The following is a 17,170-nucleotide window of genomic DNA, read 5'->3' as shown; positions in this document are numbered from 1 at the left end:
GTCTGTAGCAAACCCAGACTACAGTTCCCTATGCTCAGTGGGGTGCTCCTGATCCCCTGGGCTCCTTGCTGTGGTGAGGGGTAGACAGTGAAGTGGTAGAGAGCAGCAGGGGGTAGACAATGAAGTGGCTGTGGGGTGGGGGTCTCATCTGCCTATGGGCCCCCTTACAGCAGTGTGGAGTCCATCACCACATCCCCACACTCCTGCTCCCTTTGCAACACCTTCTCGCCCTTGGCCCGGGGCAGGGACCCCCCTCTGTGCTGGGGCTGGTGCAGCTGGGGCTGGTGCAGCTGGGGCTGCTCTTTGCCCGGGCTCTGGAAGTCCCAGTAGTAGTGGATCTGGCGCTGGTGCTCCTTGGCTTGGCCCATCTCGCTCCTGTCCTGATAGCCCCCTCCACTCGCCTTCGCCGGCTCCTTCTCCAGGTGTTGGTGCTGCCTCAGCAGGCTGTCTAGGATCCTCTGAGCTGACTGGTAATCCAGAGACACCCCTGGCTCCTTCTCCCCAAGGCCCTGGCTCCAGGCCTCATCCCCATCAGAGCTGTCGGTGCTGCTGAGCTCCGGCACTGGCACTAGTTCCAGCTGCCCACCGAGCAGCAGGCCCTGCGGGGATGGAGGGCGCAGGGCATCAGTGGGCGGGAGGGTGGGCCCGGAGGGAGCCACCAGCGCCTCCTGCCTCAGGTAGAGGAAGTGCGGCATGGGGAGAGTGTGGATCTGGGCCCCTTCCTCCGCACTGCACTCACTCTCTGTTGAGTTGACGTGCTCCAGCAGCTCCCCAGGCCGCTGCTGCTTCCACGGCATGAAGGCCGTGGTTCTCCCGTGGCTTTCCAGCTGCCCCAGGGGTGGGAGGCTGTAGTAGTTGGGCGCCAGAGTCCTGTCTCCGTTGGGCGTGGCTGTGTCCGACTCGGAGCTGCAGCCCGGCTTGTTGGCCTCTGTGGCCGAGTCAGACTGGCTGGGGGTGGTGGTGGTGGTGGTGTGGGCGTCGGAGGCACTGTCCATGAAGGCGGGAGGGGGCGCCACATCAGAGATGTGCAGGGAGTAGAGGCTGTCGGCGGAATTGGCCTTCTCCATGTGACGGTGCTTCCCCGCTGATTCTGACAGCAGCGCCGAGATCTGCGGGGATAGGGGAGGGGATGTCACACCAGCCTAGCGCGGCCGTGCCCAGTGCAATGAGACAGAGGGGCCAGTGGTGGTTTAAAGCCCGATATCTCCTTAACTGCGAGTGCTGTATCTGAATGCTTTGTACCCTCAGCTTTTCAGTGGTGTCAGCCATTTATTTCGAGCTCTACGGTTGCTGAGCCCTTGGATTTTTCAATCCCGTCAGTCTGATTACCCTCTGGAATTCTGGTGTGAGTTTAGCAGCCTCAAAAACTGCTAAAGCTTGCAGCCGTCGCTGTTTAAGGTGCAGTATCTCCTCAAGTCTTCAAGCTAATAACGCAAGACTTGCCCTGATGGAAAGCTGGGATTTTGTGTAACCCTGAGGATTGTCAAGCTATTGGCTCCCCCAGCCACATCATTCTGATTACCTTTGAGCTTGTTTCCCTGAGGCCACAGAAGTTTGAAAGGGTCGCAAAGTGCTAGGGCTGGTGGCAGACTGAGTTTCCGTATCTCTGACATCGTGGGGGTTAGACCTGGTCTCTCTGTGCCATTAGAAAGCTGAGTCCCAGCTTTCCAGAGATACACGGCACTAATTCCTCACCTCTTGGGCTTTAAAAATACATGGCTGCCACTGGCTCCGGAATCTAGCGACATTTCCTTGGTACTGGGTTTTTGACTTCACAGCTGGAAGCATTTCCCACTCCTTCCCAGCACCACCTCTGCCTGCCCCCTCCCCATAGCGCACATTTCACCCCCTCCACCAGGAACACTCCCCGTGCTCCCCCAGTCTGTGCTCTCCAGGCCGCCCACCACCCCTGAGCTCACATTGAGTCTCTCCAGCGTGCAGATGGTGTTCTGGGCACTAATAAGCCTCTCGAGCAGCTCAGTAATGCGCTGATTCAGGGTTTGTCTCTCAGCTGCCATACTCTGAGCCTGCGGGGAGAGGGGGACAGCAAAGGGCTCAGGACCACAGGCGCCAACTCCGTGGGTGCTCCGGGGCTGGAGCTAATTAGTGGGTGCTCTGCACCCACCGGGAGCCAAGCTCCCCGCCTGACCTCACCTCCTTTTCCGCCTCGTCCCCACTCCTCCGCCTACCTCCCAGTGCTTGCCGCCACCAGACAGCTGTTTGGTGGGGTAGCAAGCTCCGGGAGGGAGGGGGGAGGAGTGGGAACATGGCGTGCTCAGGGGAGGAGGCAGGGCTGGGGCGGGGATTTGGGGAATGAGTCGGAATAGGGGCAGAGTTGGGGGAGGGACTTTGGGGAAGGGGTTGGAATGGGGGCAGGGCAGAGGCAGGAGGGGCCGGGGGCAGAGGGAGGTTGAGCACCCACCAGCATGAGTAGAAGTCGGCGCCTATGCTTAGGACAGCAAGACGAGAGGGTCAGGGGAAGAATGGCCTAGTGCTTGAGGGAGGCTGGAAGTTGGGATGCCTGGGCCCCCAGTGTTGAGATGCAGCCACCTCTGGGGTCGGGCATGGGGGTGGTTTAACATCTGCACAACAATGTTGGACAGCATTTGAAGATAGGACATGTAGGATGATCCCGTGTCTGATTGAAACTGCCAGGCAGGGAGCAATTTTTAAGGCCATGAAATGGTTTTGGATTTGGCTGGGATACCTGGGTTAATATCCAAACCTCTGTGCAAATTGTCAGGGCAGCTGTATACCGCAATGGGGGGTGGAGAAGGGGAGAGAGACTTGGCCTCATGTCTCATCAGAACTATGGGAGAGATTGTGGGGTGGAAAAATTGGACCCCAAGTCCCTCGGGAGTGTAGCTACACATTGCACTTAATGTATGGATTAGAGGCTCGGATACCGTGGTGATGGGCCCAGTATAAGAGCCTGCATTGAATGAGGTAGTGGGTTGTTCCCTGTCTGGGCAGCTGAGTGTCCAGGGTACATGGATCTGACCATGGGGTTGCTCCCTTTCAATGGGGGGGGTTTGTAAGCCCAAATCTGGGGCTACTTCCCGCCAGCAATGAAGCTGCCCTTACAATGAGGTGAAGTTTCTCCTCCAGCAGCTGGTTGGTGCGTTGGGTGTTGGAATAGTCCTCCTGCAGCCTGGGGGGAAACAGACAAGAGATTGAGACTGTCTTGAAAACCTCCCTACAGATGCAGGGATCTTTCACCTGGTGCTGAGATGGGGCGTGAGGGCTGTTCATACAGGAATCCCTCGTCCAGTGCTAAGATGCAGCCGCCTCTGGGGGGGAGGGCATGGGAGCTGTTTATATAATGAACTCTTGCCCAGCACTGAGATGCAGCCTGCTTTGGGTGGCACTGTGCTGGGGTTTTTGGGTCAGTGCTGATTGTGAGGGGAAAGCACCCCCTACTGAGTCCACACTCCACCCTCTGCAGGACTGTGGATTTTCTTTGGAGGTTTCCCATCCAAGTACTAATGAGACATAATTCTGCTTAGCTTGCGAGATCAATCTCGGGACCCGATTTTGCTGAGTGCCCGACAGAGGAGCACACAGACTAAGAACCCATGTGACTCAGTGCGTGATTGGTGGAGGCAGTGGGATACATTCCCAATCTCTACCGTCTCTCAATATAGACATAATTATTGTTAATGGGGGCTGGTCTCTTACAGGCTTCTGTGTTGCTGGCAGTGCAGCGGAGGCCAAGGGGAGCCATGCCACATGAGTGGGACTGTGCCCAGAAGGGCCTAGGGGGACAAGAAACTTGAACTTCAGGGAGAAGAGAGGGAGGGCCTCAGAGCTGTGCAATGGCAGGAGGTGCTACTGGAAAGCCAGCTCCACCAATCAGAGCTCTTTGTCTCTTTGTACTTGCAGCGGGGAGTCCCACAGGTTAGTTGTGCATGTGGGGGAGTGCCCTGTCTCCAAGGAAGTAGGGTTGTGAGAATAGACTTAGATGCCTCCAAGAGGGCTGGGGCTATAACAGACTCAACTGCCAAGCGAGTGAACCGGAGAGCAGGCTCCGCCCCCAAGGGGAGAAGGCCTATACTAGACTCTGCTTCCTGGTGGGTGTGGCTATGACAGCAGACTCAACCCACAAGGGGGTAGGGCTGTAATAGACTCCACCTCCTGGGGGCGTGGCTGTGAGGAGGCCCCAACCCGCCCCCAAAGGCCAGGCTTCTGGATCCCTCACCTGCTGAACTTCTCCTTCAGCAACTCCAGCTCTTCCCAGGTCTGCTGCAGATCCTGTTGCCCAGCAGGGCCAGACTTGGCCCCTGCACCTGCTCCTTCCGCCTGCTCCACGCCATGGTCTCTGGGCAACCTGGGGTCACAGAGAGCACTGGCAGTGGGGAATCTGAGCCCGAGAGGTCTTGTCATGCCAGAGCCCTGGACCCGGTTGGAGTGACTGGAGCTAGGGCCAGAATCCATTTGGGCCAGAGCTGCTGGCCTGGCTCCCCTGTTGGATCTTTGAGCTGCATGCCCCCCTCTGCCCATAGACCAGGGGCCTAGCTGCCTACAGCCCTCCATCGGCGCTCCCCCTGCAGAGCCACTCCGAGGCTGCTGGGGGCTCTTAGAGCACACCCCATCCCCACGTATTCAAGTGCAGTCCCCTTCACACCTCTGGGGGCCAGAATCTCTGGGGCATTTAGGCCTCTTTGTACACTGTGGGGTGGAGACTGCCCCCTGGGATCCCCCTCCCCACACCCCTCCACCCCCACCCCCCCCGTAGCTGGGGAGGAGCTGGCATAAGGGCCCTGCACTGGTCCTGTTTCCAGCAGAGGGGTTGTAGTCTGAGTGCTCTGTGCTCTTGACTGTTCTCTGCCCCCTGCAGGCCGTGGGAGGTGGATCAGGGATGTGGTCAGAGTGTACTGCGCTATGCCTGTTCTCTGTCCCCCGGGGCCATGGGAGAGATATCAGGGATGCAGTTGGAGTGTGCTGCGCTCTGGCTGTTCTCTGCCCCACCCCCCGGGGCCGTGGGAGGCGGATCAGGGAGGCGGCTGGAACGTGTTGTGCTCTGGCCGTTCTCTGCCGCTGTTCACACTGTGCTCTAGCTGTAAGTCAGACGTTGAGCAACACTGAAATTGTCCTGACACTAAGGTATGGGTATAAAGGAGGCTTCAAGCTGCCTTCAGTCTTTCCAGGACAGGGACAGGGACGGGGATATGTAAGAACTGGGCATAGAATCAGAAGTGTAGGGCTGGAAGGGACCTCGAGAGAGATCTAGTCCAGTGCCCTGCACTGAGGCAGGGCCAAGTAAACCCAGAGCATCCCTGACAGATGTTTGTCCAACCCGTTCTCAAAACTCTCCAATCATGGCGATTCGTCCATCTCCCTAGGTAACCTGTTCCCATGTTAACTGTTCTCAGGGTTAGAATGTTTGTCCTAACCTCTAATGTAAATCTCCCTTGCTGGGAGTGGCGCTGGTTCCTTTGTGTGCTGCAGAACAACTAATCTCTGGCTTCACTGTACTAGCCATTAACACACTGAAGGCTCTTATCAGGTCCGCGCTCAGCCTTCTCTTCCCTAGACTGAATGTGCCCAACGGGTCAGGCTTTCTAAACCTCGGTTCGTTTTCGTTGCTCTCCTCCGGACTCTCTCGAGTTTGTCCAACTCTTTCCTACAGTGCGGGGCCCAGCCTGGACACAACACCCCAGCTGAGGCCTCGCCCTTGCTGAGCAGAGCGGGACAGTGACCTCCTGTCTCTTACACGCAGCTTAAATGGAACATGCATCATGACTGGAGGCGCCAAGGTATGTGGTATGTGTTCAATACTCACTTAGCTGGCTCCGTATCGGCTGCCTGTGGCTGCAGCTCCTGGATAGACAGACGGAGACAGACTTCAGCAACAACCTGAGTCTTTGTAAAACACCACCAACGCCCAGCACAAGATCTCAGAGTGGGTGAGCCTACATAACCCCCTTGAACACAGAGGGAAACTGAGGCACACAGCAGGGAAGGGACTTATCCCCAAGGTCGTACAGAGAGTTTGGAATAGAACCCAGGTGTCCTGACTCCCAGTCCCCGCTCTAACCCACTAGATCCCACTCCCATGCCAGAGCTGGAGATAGACCCCCTGCTCCCGGGGAGGAGATGACAGGCTGCAGAGTGAATTGTATCTGGCCCTTTGTCTGGACAACTGTGCTGATGGACCTGGTTCTGGGAGGGTTGGGGCTGCAGTTGGCTGGGTGATTGAAGGGGCGGGGCGGGAGGAGATGGGTGGCACAGGATCTGGGTGTTTCTGGGGTAGGAGGTGGGATTGGGGCTGCAGGTGAGTGCAGGGAATGTGGGGATGGGATGGGGTTTTGGGAGGTTGGGGCTGCAGGATGACCCTGGGGGGACTTGGGCGGAATCTGTTTGGGGCCGCAGAGTGTAGGTAATTCTGGTGGGGGGCGGAGGGGATAACTTGTTGGTGCTGCAGGGTCCAGGTGACCTGAAGGAGGTCGGGGGGGGGGTAGGAAACTGTTGGGGCTGCAGGGCCCGGGGGTTGGGGGAGGGGATCTGTTGGGGCTGTAGGGCCCGAGTGACCCAGGAGGGGTCGAGCGGGGGGATCCGTTGGGGCTGCAGGGCGCGGGTGACTTGGGGGGATGGGGGAAGGTCAGGAAGGGATTTGGGTGGGGCCGTAGTGCTGGAGGGACTAGGGCCACCTACCTTGCAGTGGGCCCCTCCTTGTTGTGTTGTCCCTTCAGGCTGCTCCTTGCCCCAGGGCTCCTTCGGGGGGCTGGCCCGCTCCTTCTCCACCTTCCTGGGGGTAGGAGGCTGCTCGTGACCCGCGGTCTCCTCCCCATGGCCCGGCCTGCCTTCCCCGGGCCTCCTCTGCTCCTCGCCGCCCTGCCTGGTCTGTGGGTCCATGCCCAGCTCCAGGCTGCTGACATTGTCCATGTGCCTGGAGGGAGCTGGGTTGGTGTGATCCCCCCGGGGGCCCCTCCTCCTGCCGTAGGGGCCCCTCTCCTGCTGGCACTGGCCCTCCCGGCTCTCAGCCAGGGACCCCTGGGAGCTGCCTTTGCTGCCGGAGCTCTTGGACTCAGAGCTGTCGGTGCCGGAGCCCTTGCCGGCACTGGCAGCCTCTGGTGGCTTCCAGCCCATGGAGCTGAGGCTGGAGGGGCTCATGACTTGTCTGGTGATCTCATTGAGGAACTCAGAGAACCTCAGCTTCTCCTCTACTAGTTTCATCTGGTCCATGCTGTGGTGCTTCTTGGTGATCCCCAGCTCCGGCAGCAGCTCCAGCTCCTCCTCAGCCCTGGGGGGCGGTGGGACCTGGGTCTCCCTCTCGCCTGCACGCACAGGGAAGGTCTCGATGGACTTGGCCTTGCGCAGCCCGTCGCCCTTGGCAACAGCCCCGTTCTTGAGGATGCCTTTGCTGGGTGCCGGGGCTCCTGCCCGTTTGTGCAGCCGTGGGGCCAAGATCTCTGCCTGCTCATTGAAGACCAAGCTCCTCTCCAGGCTGCTGGCTTTGTAGAGCCGGCTCTCCCCGCTGCCCTGGGCAGGAGGTGGGGACTGGGCCTCCTGGGGACCCAGCTGCCGAGACAGCCGGTCCACGCTCTGGCTGTGCCCCTTTTTCAGCCGGGGAAAGGAGACGGGCTCCTCAGCCTTGTAGCTGGCAGTCCCCTTCTCTCCCCGGCGCAAGGCCCTGGCTTCTTTTGAGATGTTCACACACGACTGGGAATGTTGGGGCTGGGACATGGGGCCGCCCAAGAAGGCCTCCTCCTCCAGGCTAGCTTCAGAGGACCAGGAGGCTGCGGTGGTGGAAGATGCAGCCGAGGAGGAGGAGGAGAAGCGGTCGATCTGCCCCTCCATCCACTGCTGGCGGCAACGGCTCATCTCCCGCTCTGAGCCCTTCCTGTCCTTGTGGTGCTGAAGCGGGGTGAAGAACTTCTCCATCACTTGCAGCTTCCCAGCATGCACCTGGCCACCACCAGCCTCGTCCCAGTGCGCTGTGGAGAAGGGCCCTGCCTGCCCCTGGGCTTTCTTGTAGGATTTCCTGCGGATGGCTGAGGCGCTCATCCTCAGAGCAGGACGCACCATCCAAGAGCTGCTCACAGCACCGGCAATTCCTGCCTGGTTCTGACGCCGCCCCCTCACCATGGTTATTTAACCAGACCGGCCGGCTTAGTAGAGCAGAAGCAGCAAGTGTCAATACGATGGGCGCTGGGGCGTGTGGTGGAGGCGGGGGAGGGAGGAAGGATGGGTTGCTGGCCACGTCCACCTACCCACATGTCCTCCCGCACCCACAGATGGCCTTGCATCAGCACAGCCACTCTGGGTGTGGGCGGGGACACGGGCTGGCATCTCAGATAGGAGTGAACCGGGAAAGCTGCTCTGAATTCCTGTTTCCTTCAAATGCCAGTGGTTAGGGCACTGGGCTGCTAGTCCGGACACATGGGTTCTATTCCCAGGTCTGCCACTGAGCCCCCGTGTGACCTCGGGCGGGTTCCTTACCTTTTCTGTGCCTCAGTTTCCTCTCCCACCCCTTGTCTTTTGGGCAGGGAGTCTTGTGCAGCACCTGGCACAAATAGAAGCCCTCATCTCAGTCAGGGATCTGTGCAGCGCCTGGCACAACAGGGGGCTGATCTTGGCCATAATGTGCCGTTGTAACCCAAAATGTACCCTGTGACTCTGCCAAAATGGAACTGTTGTCTGGTGGGTTAGAGCAGTGGGGGGCTAGGATCCTGGACTCCTGGGTTCTACCTGCAGTGCTGGGAGAGGAGTGGGGGAAGGGGGACTGGATTCAAAGGTGGCATGGTGTGAGGTTCACTGTCTCTCAGGCATGGTATATGAAGCGTATTTAGCTGCTGTCTCTCAAACCAACCTCTCCCTTCTTGTAACCAGTTCTTTGCTAGGTCCCAGGCCTCTGGTGAGGCCCTTTCCTGCTCTGGTGTCCTGGGTCTGGTCGGTGCTGGGAAGAGCCCTCTGTCTCAGCTGCATACAGCTCTCCCACTGGGGACTTGGCCAGAGCTCGGTGCCAGCATCAGGGCCTCGGGTACGTGAATGTTGCTCTTGCGTGCCATAGGTCCCGGAGTTAATGCAAGCGCCACAGAACTGGGACTGACCCGAGCTGGCTTACAAGGCTCGTGTTTCTTGAGGCAGAGTGGTATGATGGGTAAGGCACTGGCCTGGGAGTCGGGTCAAGCTGGGTTCTATTCCCAGCTTTACCACTAGTGTGCTGCATGACCTTGGGCAAGTCCCTTCCCCTCCCTGTGCCTCAGCTTTGTCTCCTTCCTTTCATCATAGGAATGGCCTTACTGGGTCAGACCAATGGTCCATCCAGCACAGTGTCCTGTCTCTGACAGTGGCCAGGTGCTTCAGAGGGAATGAACAGAACAGGGCCATTTTGAGGATCCATCCCTGTCATCCAGTTCCAGCTTCTGGCAGTCACAGGTTTGGGGACCCCCGGAGCATGGAGTTGTGTCCCTGACCATCTTGGCTAATAGCCATTGAGGGACCTGTCCTCCATGAGTTTATCTCGTTCTTTTTTTAACCCTGTTATAGTTTTGGCCTTCACAACATCCCCTGGCAATGAGTCCATAGGCTGACTCTGCGTCATGTGAAGAAGTCCTGCCTTGTGTTTGTTTAAAACCTGCCGCCTATTGATTTCATCAGGTGACTCCTAGTTCTGGAACACTTTGCTATTTGCTTTCTCCACACCTTTCATGATTTTATAGACCTCTGTCATATCCCCCTTAGTCATCTCTTTTCCAGGCAGAACTGTCCCAGTCTTTTTAATCTCCCCTCATACAGAAGCTGGTCCATCCCCCTCATCATTTTTGTTGCCCTTCTCTGTACCTTTTCCAATTCTAGTATCTCTTTTTTGAGATGAAAAGGAGTACTTGTGGCACCTTAGAGACTAACCAATTTATTTGAGCATGAGCTTTCGTGAGCTACAGCTCACTTCATCAGATGTATACCGTGGAAACTGCAGCAGACTTTATATACACACAGAGAATATGAAACAATACCTCCTCCCACCCCACTGTCCTGCTGGTAATAGTTTATCTAAAGTGATCAACAGGTGGGCCATTTCCAGCACAAATGAGCAACAAGAACTGCACGCAGTATTCAAGGGGTGGGCCCGAACCATGGATTTATGTTGTGGCATTACAGTATTTACTGTCTTATTATCTATCCCTTTCCTGATGGTTCCTAACGTTCTGTTCACTTTTTTGACCTCTGCAGCACATTGAACAGATGTTTTCAGAGAACTATCCACGAGGACTCCAAGATCTCTTTCTTGAGTGGTAACAGCTAATTTAGCCCCCATCATTTTGTATGTAGAGTTGGGATTATGCTTTCCAATATACATTACTTTGCACTTATCAACATTGAATTTCATTTGCCATTTTGTCACCCAGTCAACCAGTTTCCTGAGATCCCTTTGTAACTCTTCACAGTCAGCTTTGGACTTAACGATCTTCAGTAATTGTGGATCATTTGCAAATGTTGCCACCTACTTCTTCACCCCCTTTTCTAGATCATTTATGAATATGCTGAACAGCAAAAGTCCCAGTACAGATCCCTGGGGAACAATGCTATTTACCTCTCTCTAATAAACTGACCATTTATTCCTACCCTTTGTTTCCTGTCTTTTTAACCAGTTACTGATCCAGGAGAGGACCTTCCCTCTTATCCCATGACTGTTTACTTTGCTTAAGAGCCTTTGGTGAGGGACCTGATCAAAGGCTTTCTGAGAGCCCAAGTACACTATATTGACTGAATAACCCTTGTCCACAGGCTTGTTGACCCCCTCAAAGAATTCTAATAGATCGGTGAGGCATGATTTCCCTTTACAAAAGCTGTGCTGACTCTTCCCCAGCAAACTGTGTTTATCAATGTGTCTGAAAAGTCTGTGTTTTACTATAGTTTCAACCAATTTGCCTGGTAATGAAGTCAGGCTCACTGGCCAGTAAATACCAGGATCACCTCTGGAGCCTTTTTAAAAAATTGGCATTACATGAGCTACACTCCAGTCACCTGGTACAGAGGCTGATTTCAGCGATAGGTTACATACCACAGTTAATAGTGCTGCAATGTTCACAACTGAGTTCCTTCAGAACACTTGGCTGATACCATCTGATCCTGGTGACTTAATTGCTGTTTATCAGTTTGTTCCAAAGCCTCCTCTACTGACACCTCAATCTAGGAGAGTTCCTCAGATTTGTCACCTGAAAGAAAGGGCTTGGGTGTGGGGATGCCCCCCACGTGCTTTGCAGTGAAGACCAATGCAACAAATTCACTTAGCTTCTCTGCAACAGCCTTGTCTTCCTCGAGTGCTCCTTTAGCACTTAGATCCTCCGGTGGCCCCCCTCATTGTTTTTTCCTGTTAGTTTTTGTGTCTTTAGCTAGTTGTGTTTCAAACTCTCTCTTGGCTTGCTCTTGTTATACTTTTACACTTGACTTGACAGAGTTTTTTGTGCCTTTCTATTTTCCTCACCAGGATTCGACTTCCAATTCTTAAAGGATGCCTTTTTGTCTCTAACTGCCTCTTGCTTTGCTATTTAGCCAGGTGGCATTTTCTTGGTTCTCTTACGCTTGTTTTGATCTGGGGTACAGTATTTCACAGTCACTGTCACCATCCTGGTCATGTGGTCAGTGGTATATTCCTACTACTGTACTCTTCTTCTTCAAGGGTGGAATTTCTATCCCTAGAGAATCTATGGTACCGTTTGATTCATTTAGATTTTTCACTTTATTTGACTCTGTGCTTTCTTTCTCATATAGGGCTTTGGTGTCTATTTAAACTGTGACATCTTTGGGGCAGGGACTGTCTCTGACTGTGTGTCTGTGCAGTGCCTGGCATGGTGGGGGGATATCTTGTTTGCAGGGGGTATCTGTGTGGCGCCCAGCACAATAGAGTTTTACCAGATTTGCCCATTACTTTGGGGTACGCTCATTTATCAGGGTTACTCTTCTGGGAGGGGAGGTTCTGTAATTCTATCAATGTACTGCTTGTGGCATAGGCGCCGACTCTGTGGGTGCTCCCCGTCCCAGCTCACCTCTGCTGCGCCTCCTCCCCTGAGTGCACCACATCCCACTTCTCCCCCTAGCTCCCAGCGCTTACCGCCGCAAAACAGCTGTTTTGCGGCGGCAAGCACTGGGAGGGAGGGGGAGGAGGGGGAATGCAGCGCGCTCTGGGAGGAGGCGGGGCTGGGGCGGGGATTTGGGGAAGGGGTTGGGATGGGGCGGGGCAGGGTGGAGTCGGGGTGGGGCCGGGGGTGAGCACCCATGTGCGCCTGGAAAAGTTGGCGCCTATGTGTGTCGCTTGTGTTCTCATACGGAGCACTACTTCTGTAAGTTCCCCCCGCAGTGGAGCTATCCTGCAGGACCTAGGTTCCCCAGGACTGGGTTCTCCCAGCCCCAGAATCAAACGAACACACACACATTAACAGTGTGCGTCTGAGAGGACCGGGTTAATCGGCACTCCCAGGCTGACCCCTTATATGTCCCTGGACTCAGCAGACTGGGTCGAGCAGCACTTCCTAGCCACCCTCATATGCCCCAGGTTCAGCACAACCCTATCCCCACTTTCACGTTACGATTGTTCTGGTAGTAACCCACTTGATGAGCAAACACCACAGGACTTTTGGGCACTGCGGGGATCTTTTAGCTTAGGTACTAGGAGGGTTGCTGCAGAATGAATGAGAAAGCCAAAAAACACCCATGAGGGGGAGAGAGAGAGAAGCAACCAGCTTAACCATGAAAGTTATTTTTAATAACCATAGGGAAGCCAAACAAACAAAACAGTGACAATAGTAAATCTAACTTAAATTTGATTATAAAAGTCAGGGTTAGAAAACTGTAACTGATCTCAGTTCAGGGTCAGAAGGCTGTACCAAGAGAGAGAGCTGGGTTCTCACCACTCTGTGAAGCTTGATCGGGGGTCCCAGGTGGTGGTGGTAGCTGAGGGTCCGGAGTGCTGGAGACAGGCAGAGCCCCCAGCACGATCAGTCAGGAGAAGATGAAGTCCCAAGGGAACTGATGCAGATTTTGGATCTGGGCATCAGAACACTTACTTGAGCATGGGTAAGGGTTTTTGTAGGGAAAGAACAATAGTCCAAGGGAGAACACTAGATTTGTTTGTGGGTAAAGTGATGGCTCAAGGGAGTACACCAAAGTTGTTTTGTTCAGGCTAGACCATGGAAGGTGCTCATTCCTTCTAGGGAGCTCACAATGCAATTAGGCAGCTTCACTCTTTTGGATACCAATAAAGGATTTATTACTAGAATTGGTCTGATAACTACTGAGCTGGGTGTGTGCAGGTGTGGGTTCATTAACATCTGGAGTAGAGATCCCCATCATGCAGTGCTTCCCTGCTTTTCTAGTCCCAGAGTTCAGTGCGGTTCTTGCCTTGGAATTTATGTTCTCCATTCTGTATGCTAATGGAGAAGCCTCCCTGTCCCATCTCAATGCAAATGAGGCTAGGGGAGTTTCCTTAATCCTGTCACCCTTGTCCGGAGGGGTTTAGGTGTGTCTCCCACTGCCTTTTCATTGCTTTTTGTAAGTCTTTCGTCTGATCGGTTTTGGTTCAAGCAGAGGCTGGGGGTCCGGGGGGAGGTCTTTCGTTAGTCAGACAGGATGGGTACTGCACCCTGGTTCCCCAAGAACACACAGCTGATAGGTAACAAGAGCCCCGATCTCAGCTGTGGACTCTAGACACCACTGGAACATGGATAAGAAATGATGATGATAATTTGTGCTGTCATTAGTGATCTCTTTAAACTCCCCATGTTTAAGGCTGCATTGCGATAAGCACTCAGACGGCAGGAGATGCCAGAGTTCATGTTGCTGGTGCATGTGGCAGGTTTATAGATAAATATCCACTAGGGGGAGACACAGACACACATTGACAGGTTTCAGAGTAACAGCCGTGTTAGTCTGTATTCGCAAAAAGAAAAGGAGTACTTATGGCACCTTAGAGACTAACCAATTTATTTGAGCATAAGCTTTCGTGAGCTACAGCTCACTTCATTGGATGCATACCGTGGAAACTGCAGCAGACTTTATATACACACAGAGACTATGAAACAATACCTCCTCCCACCCCACTGTCCTGCTGGTAATAGCTTATCTAAAGTGATCATCAGGTTGGGCCATTTCCAGCACAAAGGATGGGCTATCACCAGCAGGAGAGTGAATTTGTGTGGGGGGGTGGAGGGTGAGAAAACCTGGATTTGTGCTGGAAATGGCCCAACCTGATGATCACTTTAGATAAGCTATTACCAGCAGGACAGTGGGGTGGGAGGAGGTATTGTTTCATATTCTCTGTGTGTATATAAAGTCTGCTGCAGTTTCCACGGTATGCATCCGATGAAGTGAGCTGTAGCTCACGAAAGCTCATGCTCAAATAAATTGGTTAGTCTCTAAGGTGCCACAAGTACTCCTTTTCTTTTTACAGACACACATTGCTACTCATCTTAGACCTTGGCTCAGGGCTAATTTTAAAGCCTGACATGAGCCTGACTAGAGGACCAGAGCCTGATCCTGAGCACTTTGGGTAGTTCTCATACCCAGGCTGACACAAAGCCAACACTAGCTGGTCCCGTTGGGTTTGGGTCGTGTGCGAGGGTCTAGCCGCCAGCCTGGACTCCGTTTGCTTTACTTTGTTTCCTCTGCAGAGTCGCCAGGGCTAACTAACCCCCAGCCCTGATCCTGCATCCCGGCCCAGTGCTGGCCACCCGAAGGGCTGCTGGTTCCCTCCTCCTCCCAGGTCGCTGCTCCCGACCCTGTTCCAGTGCTACCCCTCGCTCTTGGGGCTCGGCCTGGTGGGGGCTCCCCATGCCCACGATCCGTCTCTGCCAGTCTCCTGCTCCTGGGGTTGGCGTGGGGGCAGCTGTGTGCCCACGCCTGCCTCCCATTGCGCTGACGCTGCTGGGCACACACACTTTGCGATGCACACAGCGCAGCATGGTGGCAGCAGCTGGCAGGAGTGGGGCATGCAGCCACCACCACGCCAACCCTCATGGGCAAGAGGGGATCCGAGGCTACCGAGCCCGTGAGGGTCGGGTTGTTTTTATACCTGCCCTGAGGCTGACACCGGCAGTCAGGTCCCATTGGGTTGCAAAGCTCTGACACGCACACCCTTAATGCTGGCCTGCTGTTACAATCCTGTGTGTCTTAATTACCCACTCACCCACTATTCCGCAAGTAATAAGAGGAGGCGGCAGTGCTGCCTAGTGGATAGCGCACTGGAGCGAGGATTCAGGACAGCTGGTTCTGATCCCAGTTCTGCCACTGTCTTGCTGGGTGAGCTTGAGGAAGCCACTTCCCTGCTCAGTGCCTCAGTTTCCCCATCTGTAAAATGAGGGTAGTGAGGCTGACTTCCTGGGGTAAAGGGCTTTGAGAGCTACAGACTGCAAGTGCTGTGTAAGAGTCAGGTATTGGTGTGCAGATGGGGCAAATTCAAGGGTACTGGGCAGTCCATTTTAAAGCAAAAACATTCACAGAATGGGGCCTTGGCAGGCACTGGCGTTTCCACTGTTGCTCTGTTGTCAGACTGAATCTGGAGCGGAGTGTCGTGTGCGAGCTGCTGCGAGTCTGGGCAGTGCCAGGTGTAAGGGGGGCCCCAACCTTGGGTCTGGTACCCTGGATAATGATTGTGACATCACTAAACCCGAGGCGTCAGCCCCTGCTGCTTCCCTGGTGGCGCCCCTAGAAGCACAGGGTTCTATCCCAGGGTGCAAAGCGCTGCTGCTGGGCTGGATGCATTCTGGGGGCTGGGGGGTAGCAGAGCTGTGGGATTTGGGGGTGTGGGGATGTCAAGCTCCCAGGTTCTCTGGTTCCCCATCGTGGTACTGGCTGAGCACCTCACACATCTCTTATCTGTGTATCTGCCCAGTCCCCCCAGTGCCATTATCCCCACATTAGGGGTGGGGAAATGGGGGCCCAGAGAGGCCAAGTGACCTGCCCAACGTCACCCAGGTAGTCTGTGACAGGGCAGGGAATTAACCCCCAGGCCCAAACAGGTGCCCTAGCCCCTGAGCCATCCTTCCCTCCCATGACCCCTCCTGCAGCAGGGATGCTGTGACTCTGTGTAACCACACACCTTTAACTCCTAGGCAAACCCGGAGTCCTCTTCTCCCGGACGCCACAGATGCTCTTGGAAAGTCCTGTGGATCATGTGATCAGCTAACTAACTATGATGGGCCTCATCCTCAGTTATGCCACCCTGAAGTTCGACTGCTCTGGGGTGTAGATGGGCTCCTGGGGATTCCCCCCCTCAAAGGGGGAGGGGCCTTCCCAAGGGGTGTAGAACTGGTGTAAGGGGAGTGCACTGCGCCCTGGCTACTCTATCCCACTGCAGGCCATGGGAAGGCTGCTCCAGTTCATGCTGTGGAGGGCAAAGATTAAGGCCCTGTCTACACTCAAACCAAATCCATCCCCTCCCAGTTAAGCTGACCTCACCCCCTGGCATAGACATGGACGTAGCTACTGCTTCTCTGGGAGGCAGATTAACTGAGAGACCCTCCTGTCGCTGCAGCAAATGTCTACACCAAAGCGCTACGGCTCGGCCATTGTAGCATGTCAAGTGTAGGCAAGACCCTAAAGCCACCTTCTCCCTGTCTCAAATGCAGGGACAGTGCAACTGAGAAATCGGTTTTAAAGAGTGGGGAGACAGTAACTGGGCCTCAGGACACCTGGGTTCTGTTCCCACCTCTACCACTGACCTGCTGTGTGATGACTAGAGCAAGTCATTTGATCACTTGCTGCCTCAGTTTCCCCTCCCACCCTGTGTCTGTTTAGGCTGTGAGCTCTTCAGGTCAGGGACTTTGGGTCTGTCCAGCATGATAGGGGCCCCGAGCTCCGTTCAGCTCCTAGGAGCTACCAGAATACAAATAATAAATGTGCTCTCAGGACAGAGTTATGTTATCTGAGGCCATTCCCTAGCTTTTAACTCTGCAGCCTTCATGCAAGGGGCGGTCTGGTATTGCCTTGGCTGGTTGGTCGTTTCAAAGAAAAAAGTTTTCCCAGATCCTGGAATTATTTGGCTCAACAGCCCTGAACTAGCGTGTGCAGTGTGACAGACGGGCACTGAGGGTGGCACTGCCCACTCCATGAGGTGGGGGGAACCTCCTGCATTGGTGTAGACTGCACACTATGCAAGGGACGTCTCCCATGTGCCAAGATGCAGCCACATCTGGGCTGGGGCATAGGGACTGTTTGAACAATCACAGCA

General features: G+C 54.9%; 1 protein-coding gene across 6 annotated transcripts in view; it reads left to right on the top strand.

The window, feature by feature from the left end:
- The window catches only part of LOC125639333 (prospero homeobox protein 1), a 56,211-nt gene that overhangs the window by 21,360 nt on the left and 17,681 nt on the right, over positions 1–17,170 (top strand). The window contains exon 8 of one of the 6 annotated variants that reach the window (XM_048856132.2): positions 16,053–17,018. The exons of 2 other annotated variants lie outside the window; for them this stretch is intronic. The gene's annotated coding sequence lies outside the window, so the exon portion shown is untranslated. Of the gene's footprint in view, positions 1–16,052; positions 17,019–17,170 lie in introns of those variants that run through there. 3 more of the 6 variants (XM_075130428.1, XM_048856128.2, XM_048856130.2) reach the window with 3 other exon arrangements.

Source organism: Caretta caretta, chromosome 7 (genome assembly GCF_965140235.1).
Source record: "Caretta caretta isolate rCarCar2 chromosome 7, rCarCar1.hap1, whole genome shotgun sequence".
NCBI lineage: Eukaryota > Metazoa > Chordata > Testudines > Cheloniidae > Caretta > Caretta caretta.
The sequence above is the reverse complement of the archived record's forward strand: the minus strand, read 5'-3'. Positions and strand labels throughout refer to the sequence as shown.